The sequence below is a fragment of the Lissotriton vulgaris genome, chromosome 1_1, assembly GCF_964263255.1.
Source record: "Lissotriton vulgaris chromosome 1_1, aLisVul1.2, whole genome shotgun sequence".
NCBI classification, from domain to species: Eukaryota; Metazoa; Chordata; class Amphibia; order Caudata; family Salamandridae; genus Lissotriton; species Lissotriton vulgaris.
The window spans coordinates 99,230,960-99,248,622 of NC_141685.1; the positions used below are offsets into that span (position 1 = coordinate 99,230,960).

General features: G+C 64.7%; 1 protein-coding gene across 1 annotated transcript in view; it reads right to left on the bottom strand.

Annotated features, from left to right (window-relative positions):
- The window catches only part of LOC147737568 (uncharacterized), a 56,914-nt gene extending 40,566 nt beyond the window's left edge, over nucleotides 1–16,348 (bottom strand). Inside the window, exon 1 of the mRNA XM_086936481.1 lies at nucleotides 16,274–16,348. The gene's annotated coding sequence lies outside the window, so the exon portion shown is untranslated. The remainder of the gene's footprint in view (nucleotides 1–16,273) is intronic.
- Nucleotides 16,349–17,663: the final 1,315 nt, after the last annotated feature.

Here is a 17,663-nt window from a genome sequence, read left to right on the forward strand (position 1 = left end):
CCCAGGGGCCCCCGTATAGAAGGGCCCAGCTCAGCTCCAGGGGCCCCCGGATAGAAGGGTCCAGCTCAGCCCCAGGGCACCCCGGATAGAAGGTCCCAGCTCAGCCCCAGGGGCCCCCGGATAGAAGGGCCCAGCTCAGCCCCAGGGGCCCCCGGATAGAAGAACCCAGCTCAGCCCCAGGGGCCCCCAGATAGAGGAACCCAGCTCAGCCCCAGGGGCCCAGATAGAAGAGTCCAGCTCAGCCCCAGGGGCACCCGGATAGAAGGGCCCAGCTCAGCCCCAGGGGCCCCCGGATAGAAGAACCCAGCTCAGCCCTAGGGGCCCCAGATAGAAGAGCCCAGCTCAGCCCCAGGGCCCTAGATAGAAGAGCCCAGCTCAGCCCCGGGGGTCCCGGATAGAAGAGCCCAGCTCAGCCCCAGGAGCCTCTGAATAGGAGAGCCCAGCTCAGCCCCAGGGGCCCCGGATAGAAGAGCCCTGCTCAGCCCCAGTGGTCCTGGATAGAAGAGGACAGCTCAGCCCCAAGGGCCCCTGGATAGAAGAGCCCAGCTCCGCCCCAGGGGCACCAGATAGAAGAGCCCAGCTCAGCCCCAGAGGCCCCCGGATAGAAGAGCCCAGCTCAGCCCCACTACCCCCCCGAAAGAAGAGCCCAGCTCAGCCCCAAGGGCCCCTGGATAGAGGAGCCCAGCTCCGCCCCAGGGGCCCCCAAATAGAAAAGCCCAGCTCAGCCCCAGGGGTCCTGGATAGAAGAGCCCAGCTCAGCCTCAAGGGCCCCTAAATAGAGGAGCCCAGCTCCGCCCCAGGGGCCCCCAAATAAAAGAGCCCAGCTCAGCCCCAGGGCCCCCAGTTAGAAGAGCCCAACTCAGCCCCAGGGATCCCTGATTGAAGAGCCCAGCTCAGCCCCAGGGGCCCCTGGATAGAAGAGCCCAGCTCAGCCCCAGGGGCCCCTGGATAAAAGAACCCAGCTCAGCCCCAGGGCAACCGGATAGAAGAGCCCAGCTAAGCCCCAGGGACCCCTGATTGAAGAGCCCAGCTCAGCCCCAGGGGCCCCTGGATAGATGAGCCCAGCTCAGCCCCAATGGGCCCCTGGATAGAAGAGCCTAGCTCAGCCCCCCAGAGGCCCCCACATAGAACAGTCCATCTCAGCCCCAGGGGCCCCCGGATAGAAGGGCCCAGCTCAGCCCCAGGGGACCCTGGATAGAAGGGCCCAGCTCAGCCCGAGGGGCCCCCGGAAAGAAGAGCCCAGCTCAGCCCCAGGGCCTCAGATAGAAGAGTCCAGCTCAGCCCCAGGGGCCTGCGGATAGAAGGGTCCAGCTCAGCCCCAGTGGCCCCCTGATAGAAGAACCCAGCTCAGCCCCAGGGGCCCCCGGATAGAAGAACCCAGCTCAGCCCCAGGGGCCCCAGATAGAAGAGTCCATCTCAGCCCCAGGGGCACCCGGATAGAAGGGCCCAGCTCAGCCCCAGGGGCCCCCGGATAGAAGAACCCAGCTCAGCCCTAGGGGCCCCAGATAGAAGAGCCCAGCTCAGCCCCAGGGCCCTGGATAGAAGAGCCCAGCTCAGCCCCAGGGGTCCTGGATAGAAGAGCCCAGCTCAGCCTCAAGGGCCCCTAAATAGAGGAGCCCAGCTCCGCCCCAGGGGCCCCCAAATAAAAGAGCCCAGCTCAGCCCCAGGGCCCCCAGTTAGAAGAGCCCAACTCAGCCCCAGGGATCCCTGATTGAAGAGCCCAGCTCAGCCCCAGGGGCCCCTGGATAGAAGAGCCCAGCTCAGCCCCAGGGGCCCCTGGATAGAAAAACCCAGCTCAGCCCCAGGGCACCCGGATAGAAGAGCCCAGCTAAGCCCCAGGGACCCCTGATTGAAGAGCCCAGCTCAGCCCCAGGGGCCCCTGGATAGATGAGCCCAGCTCAGCCCCAATGGGCCCCTGGATAGAAGAGCCTAGCTCAGCCCCCCAGAGGCCCCCACATAGAACAGTCCATCTCAGCCCAGGGGCCCCCGGATAGAAGGGCCCAGCTCAGCCCCAGGGGACCCTGGATAGAAGGGCCCAGCTCAGCCCGAGGGGCCCCCGGAAAGAAGAGCCCAGCTCAGCCCCAGGGCCTCAGATAGAAGAGTTCAGCTCAGCCCCAGGGGCCTGCGGATAGAAGGGCCCAGCTCAGCCCCAGTGGCCCCCAAATAAAAGAGCCCAGCTCAGCCCCAGGGCCCCCAGTTAGAAGAGCCCAACTCAGCCCCAGGGATCCCTGATTGAAGAGCCCAGCTCAGCCCCAGGGGCCCCTGGATAGAAGAGCCCAGCTCAGCCCCAGGGGCCCCTGGATAAAAGAACCCAGCTCAGCCCCAGGGCAACCGGATAGAAGAGCCCAGATAAGCCCCAGGGACCCCTGATTGAAGAGCCCAGCTCAGCCCCAGGGGCCCCTGGATAGATGAGCCCAGCTCAGCCCCAATGGGCCCCTGGATAGAAGAGCCTAGCTCAGCCCCCCAGAGGCCCCCACATAGAACAGTCCATCTCAGCCCCAGGGGCCCCCGGATAGAAGGGCCCAGCTCAGCCCCAGGGGACCCTGGATAGAAGGGCCCAGCTCAGCCCGAGGGGCCCCCGGAAAGAAGAGCCCAGCTCAGCCCCAGGGCCTCAGATAGAAGAGTCCAGCTCAGCCCCAGGGGCCTGCGGATAGAAGGGTCCAGCTCAGCCCCAGTGGCCCCCTGATAGAAGAACCCAGCTCAGCCCCAGGGGCCCCCGGATAGAAGAACCCAGCTCAGCCCCAGGGGCCCCAGATAGAAGAGTCCATCTCAGCCCCAGGGGCACCCGGATAGAAGGGCCCAGCTCAGCCCCAGGGGCCCCCGGATAGAAGAACCCAGCTCAGCCCTAGGGGCCCCAGATAGAAGAGCCCAGCTCAGCCCCAGGGCCCTGGATAGAAGAGCCCAGCTCAGCCCCAGGGGTCCTGGATAGAAGAGCCCAGCTCAGCCTCAAGGGCCCCTAAATAGAGGAGCCCAGCTCCGCCCCAGGGGCCCCCAAATAAAAGAGCCCAGCTCAGCCCCAGGGCCCCCAGTTAGAAGAGCCCAACTCAGCCCCAGGGATCCCTGATTGAAGAGCCCAGCTCAGCCCCAGGGGCCCCTGGATAGAAGAGCCCAGCTCAGCCCCAGGGGCCCCTGGATAGAAAAACCCAGCTCAGCCCCAGGGCACCCGGATAGAAGAGCCCAGCTAAGCCCCAGGGACCCCTGATTGAAGAGCCCAGCTCAGCCCCAGGGGCCCCTGGATAGATGAGCCCAGCTCAGCCCCAATGGGCCCCTGGATAGAAGAGCCTAGCTCAGCCCCCCAGAGGCCCCCACATAGAACAGTCCATCTCAGCCCAGGGGCCCCCGGATAGAAGGGCCCAGCTCAGCCCCAGGGGACCCTGGATAGAAGGGCCCAGCTCAGCCCGAGGGGCCCCCGGAAAGAAGAGCCCAGCTCAGCCCCAGGGCCTCAGATAGAAGAGTTCAGCTCAGCCCCAGGGGCCTGCGGATAGAAGGGCCCAGCTCAGCCCCAGTGGCCCCCTGATAGAAGAACCCAGCTCAGCCCCAGGGGCCCCCGGATAGAAGAACCCAGCTCAGCCCCAGGGGCCCCAGATAGAAGAGTCCATCTCAGCCCCAGGGGCACCCGGATAGAAGGGCCCAGCTCAGCCCCAGGGGCCCCCGGATAGAAGAACCCAGCTCAGCCCTAGGGGCCCCAGATAGAAGAGCCCAGCTCAGCCCCAGGGCCCTGGATAGAAGAGCCCAGCTCAGCCCCAGGGGTCCCGGATAGAAGAGCCCAACTCAGCCCCAGGGGCCTCCGAATAGAAGAGCCCAGCTCAGCCCCAGGGGCCCCGGATAGAAGAGCCCTGCTCAGCCCCAGGGGCACCCGGATAGAAGGGCCCAGCTCAGCCCCAGGGGCCCCCGGATAGAAGAACCCAGCTCAGCCCTAGGGGCCCCAGATAGAAGAGCCCAGCTCAGCCCCAGGGCCCTGGATAGAAGAGCCCAGCTCAGCCCCAGGGGTCCCGGATAGAAGAGCCCAACTCAGCCCCAGGGGCCTCCGAATAGAAGAGCCCAGCTCAGCCCCAGGGGCCCCGGATAGAAGAGCCCTGCTCAGCCCCAGTGGTCCTGGATAGAAGAGGCCAGCTCAGCCCCAAGGGCCCCTGGATAGAAGAGCCCAGCTCCGCCCCAGGGGCACCAGATAGAAGAGCCCAGCTCAGCTCCGCCCCAGGGGCCCCCAAATAGAAGAGCCCAGCTCAGCCCCAGGGGTCCTGGATAGAAGAGCCCGGCTCAGCCCCAGGGGTCCTGGATAGAAGACCCCAGCTCAGCCCCAAGGGCCCCTGGATAGAGGGGCCCAGCTCCGCCCCAGGGGACCCCAGATAGAAGAGCCCAGCTCAGCCCCAGAGGCCCCCGGATAGAAGAGACCGGCTCAGCCCCAGGGGCCACCAGATAGAAGAACCCTGCTCCAGGGCCCCCAGATACAAGAGCCCAGCTCAGCCCTAGGGTCCACCGGAAAGAAGAGCCCAGCTCTGCCCCAGGGGCCCCTGGATAGAAGAGCCCTGCTCAGCCCCAGGGGCCCCCAGATAGAAGAGCCCAGCTCAGCCCCAGGACCCCTGGATAGAAGAGCCCAGCTCAGCGCCAGGGGCCCCAAGATAGAAGAGCCCAGTTCAGCCCCAGGGGCCCCCGTATAGAAGGGCCCAGCTCAGCTCCAGGGGCCCCCGGATAGAAGGGTCCAGCTCAGCCCCAGGGCACCCCGGATAGAAGGTCCCAGCTCAGCCCCAGGGGCCCCCGGATAGAAGGGCCCAGCTCAGCCCCAGGGGCCCCCGGATAGAAGAACCCAGCTCAGCCCCAGGGGCCCCCAGATAGAGGAACCCAGCTCAGCCCCAGGGGCCCAGATAGAAGAGTCCAGCTCAGCCCCAGGGGCACCCGGATAGAAGGGCCCAGCTCAGCCCCAGGGGCCCCCGGATAGAAGAACCCAGCTCAGCCCTAGGGGCCCCAGATAGAAGAGCCCAGCTCAGCCCCAGGGCCCTAGATAGAAGAGCCCAGCTCAGCCCCGGGGGTCCCGGATAGAAGAGCCCAGCTCAGCCCCAGGAGCCTCTGAATAGGAGAGCCCAGCTCAGCCCCAGGGGCCCCGGATAGAAGAGCCCTGCTCAGCCCCAGTGGTCCTGGATAGAAGAGGACAGCTCAGCCCCAAGGGCCCCTGGATAGAAGAGCCCAGCTCCGCCCCAGGGGCACCAGATAGAAGAGCCCAGCTCAGCCCCAGAGGCCCCCGGATAGAAGAGCCCAGCTCAGCCCCACGGCCCCCCCGAAAGAAGAGCCCAGCTCAGCCCCAAGGGCCCCTGGATAGAGGAGCCCAGCTCCGCCCCAGGGGCCCCCAAATAGAAAAGCCCAGCTCAGCCCCAGGGGTCCTGGATAGAAGAACCCAGCTCAGCCCTAGGGGCCCCAGATAGAAGAGCCCAGCTCAGCCCCAGGGCCCTGGATAGAAGAGCCCAGCTCAGCCCCAGGGGTCCCGGATAGAAGAGCCCAACTCAGCCCCAGGGGCCTCCGAATAGAAGAGCCCAGCTCAGCCCCAGGGGCCCCGGATAGAAGAGCCCTGCTCAACCCCAGTGGTCCTGGATAGAAGAGGCCAGCTCAGCCCCAAGGGCCCCTGGATAGAAGAGCCCAGCTCCGCCCCAGGGGCACCAGATAGAAGAGCCCAGCTCAGCTCCGCCCCAGGGGCCCCCAAATAGAAGAGCCCAGCTCAGCCCCAGGGGTCCTGGATAGAAGAGCCCGGCTCAGCCCCAGGGGTCCTGGATAGAAGACCCCAGCTCAGCCCCAAGGGCCCCTGGATAGAGGGGCCCAGCTCCGCCCCAGGGGACCCCAGATAGAAGAGCCCAGCTCAGCCCCAGAGGCCCCCGGATAGAAGAGACCGGCTCAGCCCCAGGGGCCACCAGATAGAAGAACCCTGCTCCAGGGCCCCCAGATACAAGAGCCCAGCTCAGCCCTAGGGTCCACCGGAAAGAAGAGCCCAGCTCTGCCCCAGGGGCCCCTGGATAGAAGAGCCCTGCTCAGCCCCAGTGGTCCTGGATAGAAGAGGACAGCTCAGCCCCAAGGGCCCCTGGATAGAAGAGCCCAGCTCCGCCCCAGGGGCACCAGATAGAAGAGCCCAGCTCAGCCCCAGAGGCCCCCGGATAGAAGAGCCCAGCTCAGCCCCACGGCCCCCCCGAAAGAAGAGCCCAGCTCAGCCCCAAGGGCCCCTGGATAGAGGAGCCCAGCTCCGCCCCAGGGGCCCCCAAATAGAAAAGCCCAGCTCAGCCCCAGGGGTCCTGGATAGAAGAGCCCAGCTCAGCCTCAAGGGCCCCTAAATAGAGGAGCCCAGCTCCGCCCCAGGGGCCCCCAAATAAAAGAGCCCAGCTCAGCCCCAGGGCCCCCAGTTAGAAGAGCCCAACTCAGCCCCAGGGATCCCTGATTGAAGAGCCCAGCTCAGCCCCAGGGGCCCCTGGATAGAAGAGCCCAGCTCAGCCCCAGGGGCCCCTGGATAAAAGAACCCAGCTCAGCCCCAGGGCACCCGGATAGAAGAGCCCAGCTAAGCCCCAGGGACCCCTGATTGAAGAGCCCAGCTCAGCCCCAGGGGCCCCTGGATAGATGAGCCCAGCTCAGCCCCAATGGGCCCCTGGATAGAAGAGCCTAGCTCAGCCCCCCAGAGGCCCCCACATAGAACAGTCCATCTCAGCCCCAGGGGCCCCCGGATAGAAGGGCCCAGCTCAGCCCCAGGGGACCCTGGATAGAAGGGCCCAGCTCAGCCCGAGGGGCCCCCGGAAAGAAGAGCCCAGCTCAGCCCCAGGGCCTCAGATAGAAGAGTCCAGCTCAGCCCCAGGGGCCTGCGGATAGAAGGGTCCAGCTCAGCCCCAGTGGCCCCCTGATAGAAGAACCCAGCTCAGCCCCAGGGGCCCCCGGATAGAAGAACCCAGCTCAGCCCCAGGGGCCCCAGATAGAAGAGTCCATCTCAGCCCCAGGGGCACCCGGATAGAAGGGCCCAGCTCAGCCCCAGGGGCCCCCGGATAGAAGAACCCAGCTCAGCCCTAGGGGCCCCAGATAGAAGAGCCCAGCTCAGCCCCAGGGCCCTGGATAGAAGAGCCCAGCTCAGCCCCAGGGGTCCTGGATAGAAGAGCCCAGCTCAGCCTCAAGGGCCCCTAAATAGAGGAGCCCAGCTCCGCCCCAGGGGCCCCCAAATAAAAGAGCCCAGCTCAGCCCCAGGGCCCCCAGTTAGAAGAGCCCAACTCAGCCCCAGGGATCCCTGATTGAAGAGCCCAGCTCAGCCCCAGGGGCCCCTGGATAGAAGAGCCCAGCTCAGCCCCAGGGGCCCCTGGATAGAAAAACCCAGCTCAGCCCCAGGGAACCCGGATAGAAGAGCCCAGCTAAGCCCCAGGGACCCCTGATTGAAGAGCCCAGCTCAGCCCCAGGGGCCCCTGGATAGATGAGCCCAGCTCAGCCCCAATGGGCCCCTGGATAGAAGAGCCTAGCTCAGCCCCCCAGAGGCCCCCACATAGAACAGTTCATCTCAGCCCCAGGGGCCCCCGGATAGAAGGGCCCAGCTCAGCCCCAGGGGACCCTGGATAGAAGGGCCCAGCTCAGCCCGAGGGGCCCCCGGAAAGAAGAGCCCAGCTCAGCCCCAGGGCCTCAGATAGAAGAGTCCAGCTCAGCCCCAGGGGCCTGCGGATAGAAGGGCCCAGCTCAGCCCCAGTGGCCCCCTGATAGAAGAACCCAGCTCAGCCCCAGGGGCCCCCTGATAGAAGAACCCAGCTCAGCCCCAGGGGCCCCAGATAGAAGAGTCCATCTCAGCCCCAGGGGCACCCGGATAGAAGGGCCCAGCTCAGCCCCAGGGGCCCCCGGATAGAAGAACCCAGCTCAGCCCTAGGGGCCCCAGATAGAAGAGCCCAGCTCAGCCCCAGGGCCCTGGATAGAAGAGCCCAGCTCAGCCCCAGGGGTCCTGGATAGAAGAGCCCAACTCAGCCCCAGGGGCCTCCGAATAGAAGAGCCCAGCTCAGCCCCAGGGGCCCCGGATAGAAGAGCCCTGCTCAGCCCCAGGGGCACCCGGATAGAAGGGCCCAGCTCAGCCCCAGGGGCCCCCGGATAGAAGAACCCAGCTCAGCCCTAGGGGCCCCAGATAGAAGAGCCCAGCTCAGCCCCAGGGCCCTGGATAGAAGTGCTCAGCTCAGCCCCAGGGGTCCCGGATAGAAGAGCCCAACTCAGCCCCAGGGGCCTCCGAATAGAAGAGCCCAGCTCAGCCCCAGGGGCCCCGGATAGAAGAGCCCTGCTCAGCCCCAGGGGCACCGGGATAGAAGGGCCCAGCTCAGCCCCAGGGTCCCCGGATAGAAGAACCCAGCTCAGCCCTAGGGGCCCCAGATAGAAGAGCCCAGCTCAGCCCCAGGGCCCTGGATAGAAGAGCCCAGCTCAGCCCCAGGGGTCCCGGATAGAAGAGCCCAACTCAGCCCCAGGGGCCTCCGAATAGAAGAGCCCAGCTCAGCCCCAGGGGCCCCGGATAGAAGAGCCCTGCTCAGCCCCAGTGGTCCTGGATAGAAGAGGCCAGCTCAGCCCCAAGGGCCCCTGGATAGAAGAGCCCAGCTCCGCCCCAGGGGCACCAGATAGAAGAGCCCAGCTCAGCTCCGCCCCAGGGGCCCCCAAATAGAAGAGCCCAGCTCAGCCCCAGGGGTCCTGGATAGAAGAGCCCGGCTCAGCCCCAGGGGTCCTGGATAGAAGACCCCAGCTCAGCCCCAAGGGCCCCTGGATAGAGGGGCCCAGCTCCGCCCCAGGGGACCCCAGATAGAAGAGCCCAGCTCAGCCCCAGAGGCCCCCGGATAGAAGAGACCGGCTCAGCCCCAGGGGCCACCAGATAGAAGAACCCTGCTCCAGGGCCCCCAGATACAAGAGCCCAGCTCAGCCCTAGGGTCCACCGGAAAGAAGAGCCCAGCTCTGCCCCAAGGGCCCCTGGATAGAAGAGCCCTGCTCAGCCCCAGGGGCCCTCAGATAGAAGAGCCCAGCTCAGCCCCAGGACCCCTGGATAGAAGAGCCCAGCTCAGCGCCAGGGGCCCCAAGATAGAAGAGCCCAGTTCAGCCCCAGGGGCCCCCGTATAGAAGAGGCCAGCTCAGCCCCAGGGCTCCCGGATAGAAGGGCCCAGCTCAGCCCGAGGGGCCCCCGGAAAGAAGAGCCCAGCTCAGCCCCAGGGCCTCAGATAGAAGAGTCCAGCTCAGCCCCAGGGGCCTGCGGATAGAAGGGCCCAGCTCAGCCCCAGTGGACCCCTGATAGAAGAACCCAGCTCAGCCCCAGGGGCCCCCGGATAGAAGAACCCAGCTCAGCCCCAGGGGCCCCAGATAGAAGAGTCCATCTCAGCCCCAGGGGCACCCGGATAGAAGGGCCCAGCTCAGCCCCAGGGGCCCCCGGATAGAAGAACCCAGCTCAGCCCTAGGGGCCCCAGATAGAAGAGCCCAGCTCAGCCCCAGGGCCCTGGATAGAAGTGCTCAGCTCAGCCCCAGGGGTCCCGGATAGAAGAGCCCAACTCAGCCCCAGGGGCCTCCGAATAGAAGAGTCCAGCTCAGCCCCAGGGGCCCCGGATAGAAGAGCCCTGCTCAGCCCCAGGGGCACCCGGATAGAAGGGCCCAGCTCAGCCCCAGGGTCCCCGGATAGAAGAACCCAGCTCAGCCCTAGGGGCCCCAGATAGAAGAGCCCAGCTCAGCCCCAGGGCCCTGGATAGAAGAGCCCAGCTCAGCCCCAGGGGTCCCGGATAGAAGAGCCCAACTCAGCCCCAGGGGCCTCCGAATAGAAGAGCCCAGCTCAGCCCCAGGGGCCCCGGATAGAAGAGCCCTGCTCAACCCCAGTGGTCCTGGATAGAAGAGGCCAGCTCAGCCCCAAGGGCCCCTGGATAGAAGAGCCCAGCTCCGCCCCAGGGGCACCAGATAGAAGAGCCCAGCTCAGCTCCGCCCCAGGGGCCCCCAAATAGAAGAGCCCAGCTCAGCCCCAGGGGTCCTGGATAGAAGAGCCCGGCTCAGCCCCAGGGGTCCTGGATAGAAGACCCCAGCTCAGCCCCAAGGGCCCCTGGATAGAGGGGCCCAGCTCCGCCCCAGGGGACCCCAGATAGAAGAGCCCAGCTCAGCCCCAGAGGCCCCCGGATAGAAGAGACCGGCTCAGCCCCAGGGGCCACCAGATAGAAGAACCCTGCTCCAGGGCCCCCAGATACAAGAGCCCAGCTCAGCCCTAGGGTCCACCGGAAAGAAGAGCCCAGCTCTGCCCCAGGGGCCCCTGGATAGAAGAGCCCTGCTCAGCCCCAGTGGTCCTGGATAGAAGAGGACAGCTCAGCCCCAAGGGCCCCTGGATAGAAGAGCCCAGCTCCGCCCCAGGGGCACCAGATAGAAGAGCCCAGCTCAGCCCCAGAGGCCCCCGGATAGAAGAGCCCAGCTCAGCCCCACGGCCCCCCCGAAAGAAGAGCCCAGCTCAGCCCCAAGGGCCCCTGGATAGAGGAGCCCAGCTCCGCCCCAGGGGCCCCCAAATAGAAAAGCCCAGCTCAGCCCCAGGGGTCCTGGATAGAAGAGCCCAGCTCAGCCTCAAGGGCCCCTAAATAGAGGAGCCCAGCTCCGCCCCAGGGGCCCCCAAATAAAAGAGCCCAGCTCAGCCCCAGGGCCCCCAGTTAGAAGAGCCCAACTCAGCCCCAGGGATCCCTGATTGAAGAGCCCAGCTCAGCCCCAGGGGCCCCTGGATAGAAGAGCCCAGCTCAGCCCCAGGGGCCCCTGGATAAAAGAACCCAGCTCAGCCCCAGGGCACCCGGATAGAAGAGCCCAGCTAAGCCCCAGGGACCCCTGATTGAAGAGCCCAGCTCAGCCCCAGGGGCCCCTGGATAGATGAGCCCAGCTCAGCCCCAATGGGCCCCTGGATAGAAGAGCCTAGCTCAGCCCCCCAGAGGCCCCCACATAGAACAGTCCATCTCAGCCCCAGGGGCCCCCGGATAGAAGGGCCCAGCTCAGCCCCAGGGGACCCTGGATAGAAGGGCCCAGCTCAGCCCGAGGGGCCCCCGGAAAGAAGAGCCCAGCTCAGCCCCAGGGCCTCAGATAGAAGAGTCCAGCTCAGCCCCAGGGGCCTGCGGATAGAAGGGTCCAGCTCAGCCCCAGTGGCCCCCTGATAGAAGAACCCAGCTCAGCCCCAGGGGCCCCCGGATAGAAGAACCCAGCTCAGCCCCAGGGGCCCCAGATAGAAGAGTCCATCTCAGCCCCAGGGGCACCCGGATAGAAGGGCCCAGCTCAGCCCCAGGGGCCCCCGGATAGAAGAACCCAGCTCAGCCCTAGGGGCCCCAGATAGAAGAGCCCAGCTCAGCCCCAGGGCCCTGGATAGAAGAGCCCAGCTCAGCCCCAGGGGTCCTGGATAGAAGAGCCCAGCTCAGCCTCAAGGGCCCCTAAATAGAGGAGCCCAGCTCCGCCCCAGGGGCCCCCAAATAAAAGAGCCCAGCTCAGCCCCAGGGCCCCCAGTTAGAAGAGCCCAACTCAGCCCCAGGGATCCCTGATTGAAGAGCCCAGCTCAGCCCCAGGGGCCCCTGGATAGAAGAGCCCAGCTCAGCCCCAGGGGCCCCTGGATAGAAAAACCCAGCTCAGCCCCAGGGCACCCGGATAGAAGAGCCCAGCTAAGCCCCAGGGACCCCTGATTGAAGAGCCCAGCTCAGCCCCAGGGGCCCCTGGATAGATGAGCCCAGCTCAGCCCCAATGGGCCCCTGGATAGAAGAGCCTAGCTCAGCCCCCCAGAGGCCCCCACATAGAACAGTTCATCTCAGCCCCAGGGGCCCCCGGATAGAAGGGCCCAGCTCAGCCCCAGGGGACCCTGGATAGAAGGGCCCAGCTCAGCCCGAGGGGCCCCCGGAAAGAAGAGCCCAGCTCAGCCCCAGGGCCTCAGATAGAAGAGTCCAGCTCAGCCCCAGGGGCCTGCGGATAGAAGGGCCCAGCTCAGCCCCAGTGGCCCCCTGATAGAAGAACCCAGCTCAGCCCCAGGGGCCCCCTGATAGAAGAACCCAGCTCAGCCCCAGGGGCCCCAGATAGAAGAGTCCATCTCAGCCCCAGGGGCACCCGGATAGAAGGGCCCAGCTCAGCCCCAGGGGCCCCCGGATAGAAGAACCCAGCTCAGCCCTAGGGGCCCCAGATAGAAGAGCCCAGCTCAGCCCCAGGGCCCTGGATAGAAGAGCCCAGCTCAGCCCCAGGGGTCCCGGATAGAAGAGCCCAACTCAGCCCCAGGGGCCTCCGAATAGAAGAGCCCAGCTCAGCCCCAGGGGCCCCGGATAGAAGAGCCCTGCTCAGCCCCAGGGGCACCCGGATAGAAGGGCCCAGCTCAGCCCCAGGGGCCCCCGGATAGAAGAACCCAGCTCAGCCCTAGGGGCCCCAGATAGAAGAGCCCAGCTCAGCCCCAGGGCCCTGGATAGAAGTGCTCAGCTCAGCCCCAGGGGTCCCGGATAGAAGAGCCCAACTCAGCCCCAGGGGCCTCCGAATAGAAGAGCCCAGCTCAGCCCCAGGGGCCCCGGATAGAAGAGCCCTGCTCAGCCCCAGGGGCACCGGGATAGAAGGGCCCAGCTCAGCCCCAGGGTCCCCGGATAGAAGAACCCAGCTCAGCCCTAGGGGCCCCAGATAGAAGAGCCCAGCTCAGCCCCAGGGCCCTGGATAGAAGAGCCCAGCTCAGCCCCAGGGGTCCCGGATAGAAGAGCCCAACTCAGCCCCAGGGGCCTCCGAATAGAAGAGCCCAGCTCAGCCCCAGGGGCCCCGGATAGAAGAGCCCTGCTCAGCCCCAGTGGTCCTGGATAGAAGAGGCCAGCTCAGCCCCAAGGGCCCCTGGATAGAAGAGCCCAGCTCCGCCCCAGGGGCACCAGATAGAAGAGCCCAGCTCAGCTCCGCCCCAGGGGCCCCCAAATAGAAGAGCCCAGCTCAGCCCCAGGGGTCCTGGATAGAAGAGCCCGGCTCAGCCCCAGGGGTCCTGGATAGAAGACCCCAGCTCAGCCCCAAGGGCCCCTGGATAGAGGGGCCCAGCTCCGCCCCAGGGGACCCCAGATAGAAGAGCCCAGCTCAGCCCCAGAGGCCCCCGGATAGAAGAGACCGGCTCAGCCCCAGGGGCCACCAGATAGAAGAACCCTGCTCCAGGGCCCCCAGATACAAGAGCCCAGCTCAGCCCTAGGGTCCACCGGAAAGAAGAGCCCAGCTCTGCCCCAGGGGCCCCTGGATAGAAGAGCCCTGCTCAGCCCCAGGGGCCCCCAGATAGAAGAGCCCAGCTCAGCCCCAGGACCCCTGGATAGAAGAGCCCAGCTCAGCGCCAGGGGCCCCAAGATAGAAGAGCCCAGTTCAGCCCCAGGGGCCCCCGTATAGAAGAGGCCAGCTCAGCCCCAGGGCTCCCGGATAGAAGGGCCCAGCTCAGCCCGAGGGGCCCCCGGAAAGAAGAGCCCAGCTCAGCCCCAGGGCCTCAGATAGAAGAGTCCAGCTCAGCCCCAGGGGCCTGCGGATAGAAGGGCCCAGCTCAGCCCCAGTGGACCCCTGATAGAAGAACCCAGCTCAGCCCCAGGGGCCCCCGGATAGAAGAACCCAGCTCAGCCCCAGGGGCCCCAGATAGAAGAGTCCATCTCAGCCCCAGGGGCACCCGGATAGAAGGGCCCAGCTCAGCCCCAGGGGCCCCCGGATAGAAGAACCCAGCTCAGCCCTAGGGGCCCCAGATAGAAGAGCCCAGCTCAGCCCCAGGGCCCTGGATAGAAGTGCTCAGCTCAGCCCCAGGGGTCCCGGATAGAAGAGCCCAACTCAGCCCCAGGGGCCTCCGAATAGAAGAGTCCAGCTCAGCCCCAGGGGCCCCGGATAGAAGAGCCCTGCTCAGCCCCAGGGGCACCCGGATAGAAGGGCCCAGCTCAGCCCCAGGGTCCCCGGATAGAAGAACCCAGCTCAGCCCTAGGGGCCCCAGATAGAAGAGCCCAGCTCAGCCCCAGGGCCCTGGATAGAAGAGCCCAGCTCAGCCCCAGGGGTCCCGGATAGAAGAGCCCAACTCAGCCCCAGGGGCCTCCGAATAGAAGAGCCCAGCTCAGCCCCAGGGGCCCCGGATAGAAGAGCCCTGCTCAACCCCAGTGGTCCTGGATAGAAGAGGCCAGCTCAGCCCCAAGGGCCCCTGGATAGAAGAGCCCAGCTCCGCCCCAGGGGCACCAGATAGAAGAGCCCAGCTCAGCTCCGCCCCAGGGGCCCCCAAATAGAAGAGCCCAGCTCAGCCCCAGGGGTCCTGGATAGAAGAGCCCGGCTCAGCCCCAGGGGTCCTGGATAGAAGACCCCAGCTCAGCCCCAAGGGCCCCTGGATAGAGGGGCCCAGCTCCGCCCCAGGGGACCCCAGATAGAAGAGCCCAGCTCAGCCCCAGAGGCCCCCGGATAGAAGAGACCGGCTCAGCCCCAGGGGCCACCAGATAGAAGAACCCTGCTCCAGGGCCCCCAGATACAAGAGCCCAGCTCAGCCCTAGGGTCCACCGGAAAGAAGAGCCCAGCTCTCCTGGATAGAAGAGCCCTGCTCAGCCCCAGGGGCCCCCAGATAGAAGAGCCCAGCTCAGCCCCAGGACCCCTGGATAGAAGAGCCCAGCTCAGCGCCAGGGGCCCCAAGATAGAAGAGCCCAGTTCAGCCCCAGGGGCCCCCGTATAGAAGAGGCCAGCTCAGCCCCAGGGCTCCGGGATAGAAGGGCCCAGCTCAGCCCGAGGGGCCCCCGGAAAGAAGAGCCCAGCTCAGCCCCAGGGCCTCAGATAGAAGAGTCCAGCTCAGCCCCAGGGGCCTGCGGATAGAAGGGCCCAGCTCAGCCCCAGTGGCCCCCTGATAGAAGAACCCAGCTCAGCCCCAGGGGCCCCCGGATAGAAGAACCCAGCTCAGCCCCAGGGGCCCCAGATAGAAGAGTCCATCTCAGCCCCAGGGGCACCCGGATAGAAGGGCCCAGCTCAGCCCCAGGGGCCCCCGGATAGAAGAACCCAGCTCAGCCCTAGGGGCCCCAGATAGAAGAGCCCAGCTCAGCCCCAGGGCCCTGGATAGAAGAGCCCAGCTCAGCCCCAGGGGTCCTGGATAGAAGAGCCCAACTCAGCCCCAGGGGCCTCCGAATAGAAGAGCCCAGCTCAGCCCCAGGGGCCCCGGATAGAAGAGCCCTGCTCAGCCCCAGGGGCACCCGGATAGAAGGGCCCAGCTCAGCCCCAGGGGCCCCCGGATAGAAGAACCCAGCTCAGCCCTAGGGGCCCCAGATAGAAGAGCCCAGCTCAGCCCCAGGGCCCTGGATAGAAGAGCCCAGCTCAGCCCCAGGGGTCCCGGATAGAAGAGCCCAACTCAGCCCCAGGGGCCTCCGAATAGAAGAGCCCAGCTCAGCCCCAGGGGCCCCGGATAGAAGAGCCCTGCTCAACCCCAGTGGTCCTGGATAGAAGAGGCCAGCTCAGCCCAAAGGGCCCCTGGATAGAAGAGCCCAGCTCCGCCCCAGGGGCACCAGATAGAAGAGCCCAGCTCAGCTCCGCCCCAGGGGCCCCCAAATAGAAGAGCCCAGCTCAGCCCCAGGGGTCCTGGATAGAAGAGCCCGGCTCAGCCCCAGGGGTCCTGGATAGAAGACCCCAGCTCAGCCCCAAGGGCCCCTGGATAGAGGGGCCCAGCTCCGCCCCAGGGGACCCCAGATAGAAGAGCCCAGCTCAGCCCCAGAGGCCCCCGGATAGAAGAGACCGGCTCAGCCCCAGGGGCCACCAGATAGAAGAACCCTGCTCCAGGGCCCCCAGATACAAGAGCCCAGCTCAGCCCTAGGGTCCACCGGAAAGAAGAGCCCAGCTCTGCCCCAGGGGCCCCTGGATAGAAGAGCCCTGCTCAGCCCCAGGGGCCCCCAGATAGAAGAGCCCAGCTCAGCCCCAGGACCCCTGGATAGAAGAGCCCAGCTCAGCGCCAGGGGCCCCAAGATAGAAGAGCCCAGTTCAGCCCCAGGGGCCCCCGTATAGAAGAGGCCAGCTCAGCCCCAGGGCTCCCGGATAGAAGGGCCCAGCTCAGCCCCAGGACCCCCAGATAGAAGAGACCAGCTCAACCCCAGGGCCCCCGAATTGAAGGGCCCAGCTCAGTTCCAGGGGCCCCCGGATAGAAGAGCCCAGCTCATCCCCAGGGTCCCCCGGATAGAAGAGCCCAACTCAGCCCCAGGGGCCCCCGGATAGAAGAGCCCAGCTCAGCCCTAGGGGCCCCCGGATAGAAGAGTCCAGCTCAGCCCGGCTCCTGCAGAGATTCCCTCCAGGATTATTCAGTCTATTTCTATGAACACAGCAGAAGGTGCTGACAATCTCCTACCAGAGCAGAAACCTGTGCAGACGTGTCCAGGCTCTCTCCTCCCCCTGGGGGGCCGGAGGGCAGATCTGGGGTCTGGGGAGGGGCAGATCTGGGGTCTGAGGGGGCGGGCAGATCTGGGGTCTGAGGGGGGCAGATCTGGGGTCTTGGGGGGGCAGATCTGGGGTCTGAGGGGGGGCAGATGTGGGGTCTGAGTGGGGGGGTCTGTGAGGGTCTGAAGATGGAGGTAACTGCACACACAGACAGGACTCCTTCCTCCTCTGCAGCAGGCTGGACACCCCAGGAGTGGTCGGAAGTGATGTCATACCCGCTGCTGGTGCTGTCTCTGCCGCCGCTGACCCGGAAAAGGAAACCCTTCTCCCTTTCAGCCAATGTGCAGCTCAGTGGGTTTCATCGGCAGGCGAGGAGCGCCCTCTTGTGGCCGCAGACTGAACCGCCGCCTCCAGTCTTTAACACCTTAGCTGCGTGTAAACATTTCTCCCCAGTGCTGCGCTGTCCATTAGAACTAGTGCTGAATGGACGTTCAATGGTCGTGCGCAGCACTGGGGAGGTAGCGCTGCTGACGACCATTGGCCGTCAGCGGCACTTAAGGGGTTAAGAGTGAATTGGAAATTACAGCCTGAATTTCATTAATTATATGAAAATGTAAGAAACTGCTAGAATTAAACTGGACAATGTTTTCTATTTTTCGTGTTTCTGTGGGTAATTTTTTATATTTGGTAGGACTGTGTGTTTCAAACAACTTTCCGACTCTGCACCAAATTACGTTTTTCATTTGTCTGCTTTGTTTACCTGCTCACTCCCTTCAAAGGTTCACTTATAAAATAAACAAAGAAGTAGATTACAGTCTCAATAACTTCATAAGATAGAACAATCAGATTTGACTGTCACAGAAGGTATTCCAGCACCAACAAATGTCAGACTCCTTCATACAGGCTCTTATTAGAGTTACCACCTTTTGGTCATGTTTCAAGATTTTGCAAAGGCACGTATATTATTCTTCAATAAGACTTTGTGTAAAAGTTTTTGTATTCATTATTGACAGTTTTGCTGTCTTTGTTTACATTAACTATCAGTCTTGATTCATAAAGGCAGCTCTAGAAAACATTGAACAAGTGATTTTTGCTTATATTTGATATTTTAAGTTTACACTGATTGAAGGAAACAATACCAGCTACTTTTGTACTGCCAGGAAAATTAAAATACTGGCCATGCCGATAAAAGACCGGCCAAGTGGTAACCATCTCTCCGATCATCGATGTGCGGGTGCAGGAGGGCTTCGTAGCACTGTCAAGCAAGTTGCATTTGTTGTCTGGGAAGTGACATCAGATCCGACAGGCACACACATCAGAGCATTCAAGTCTCACTCAACATGAGTGACACTCACACATTT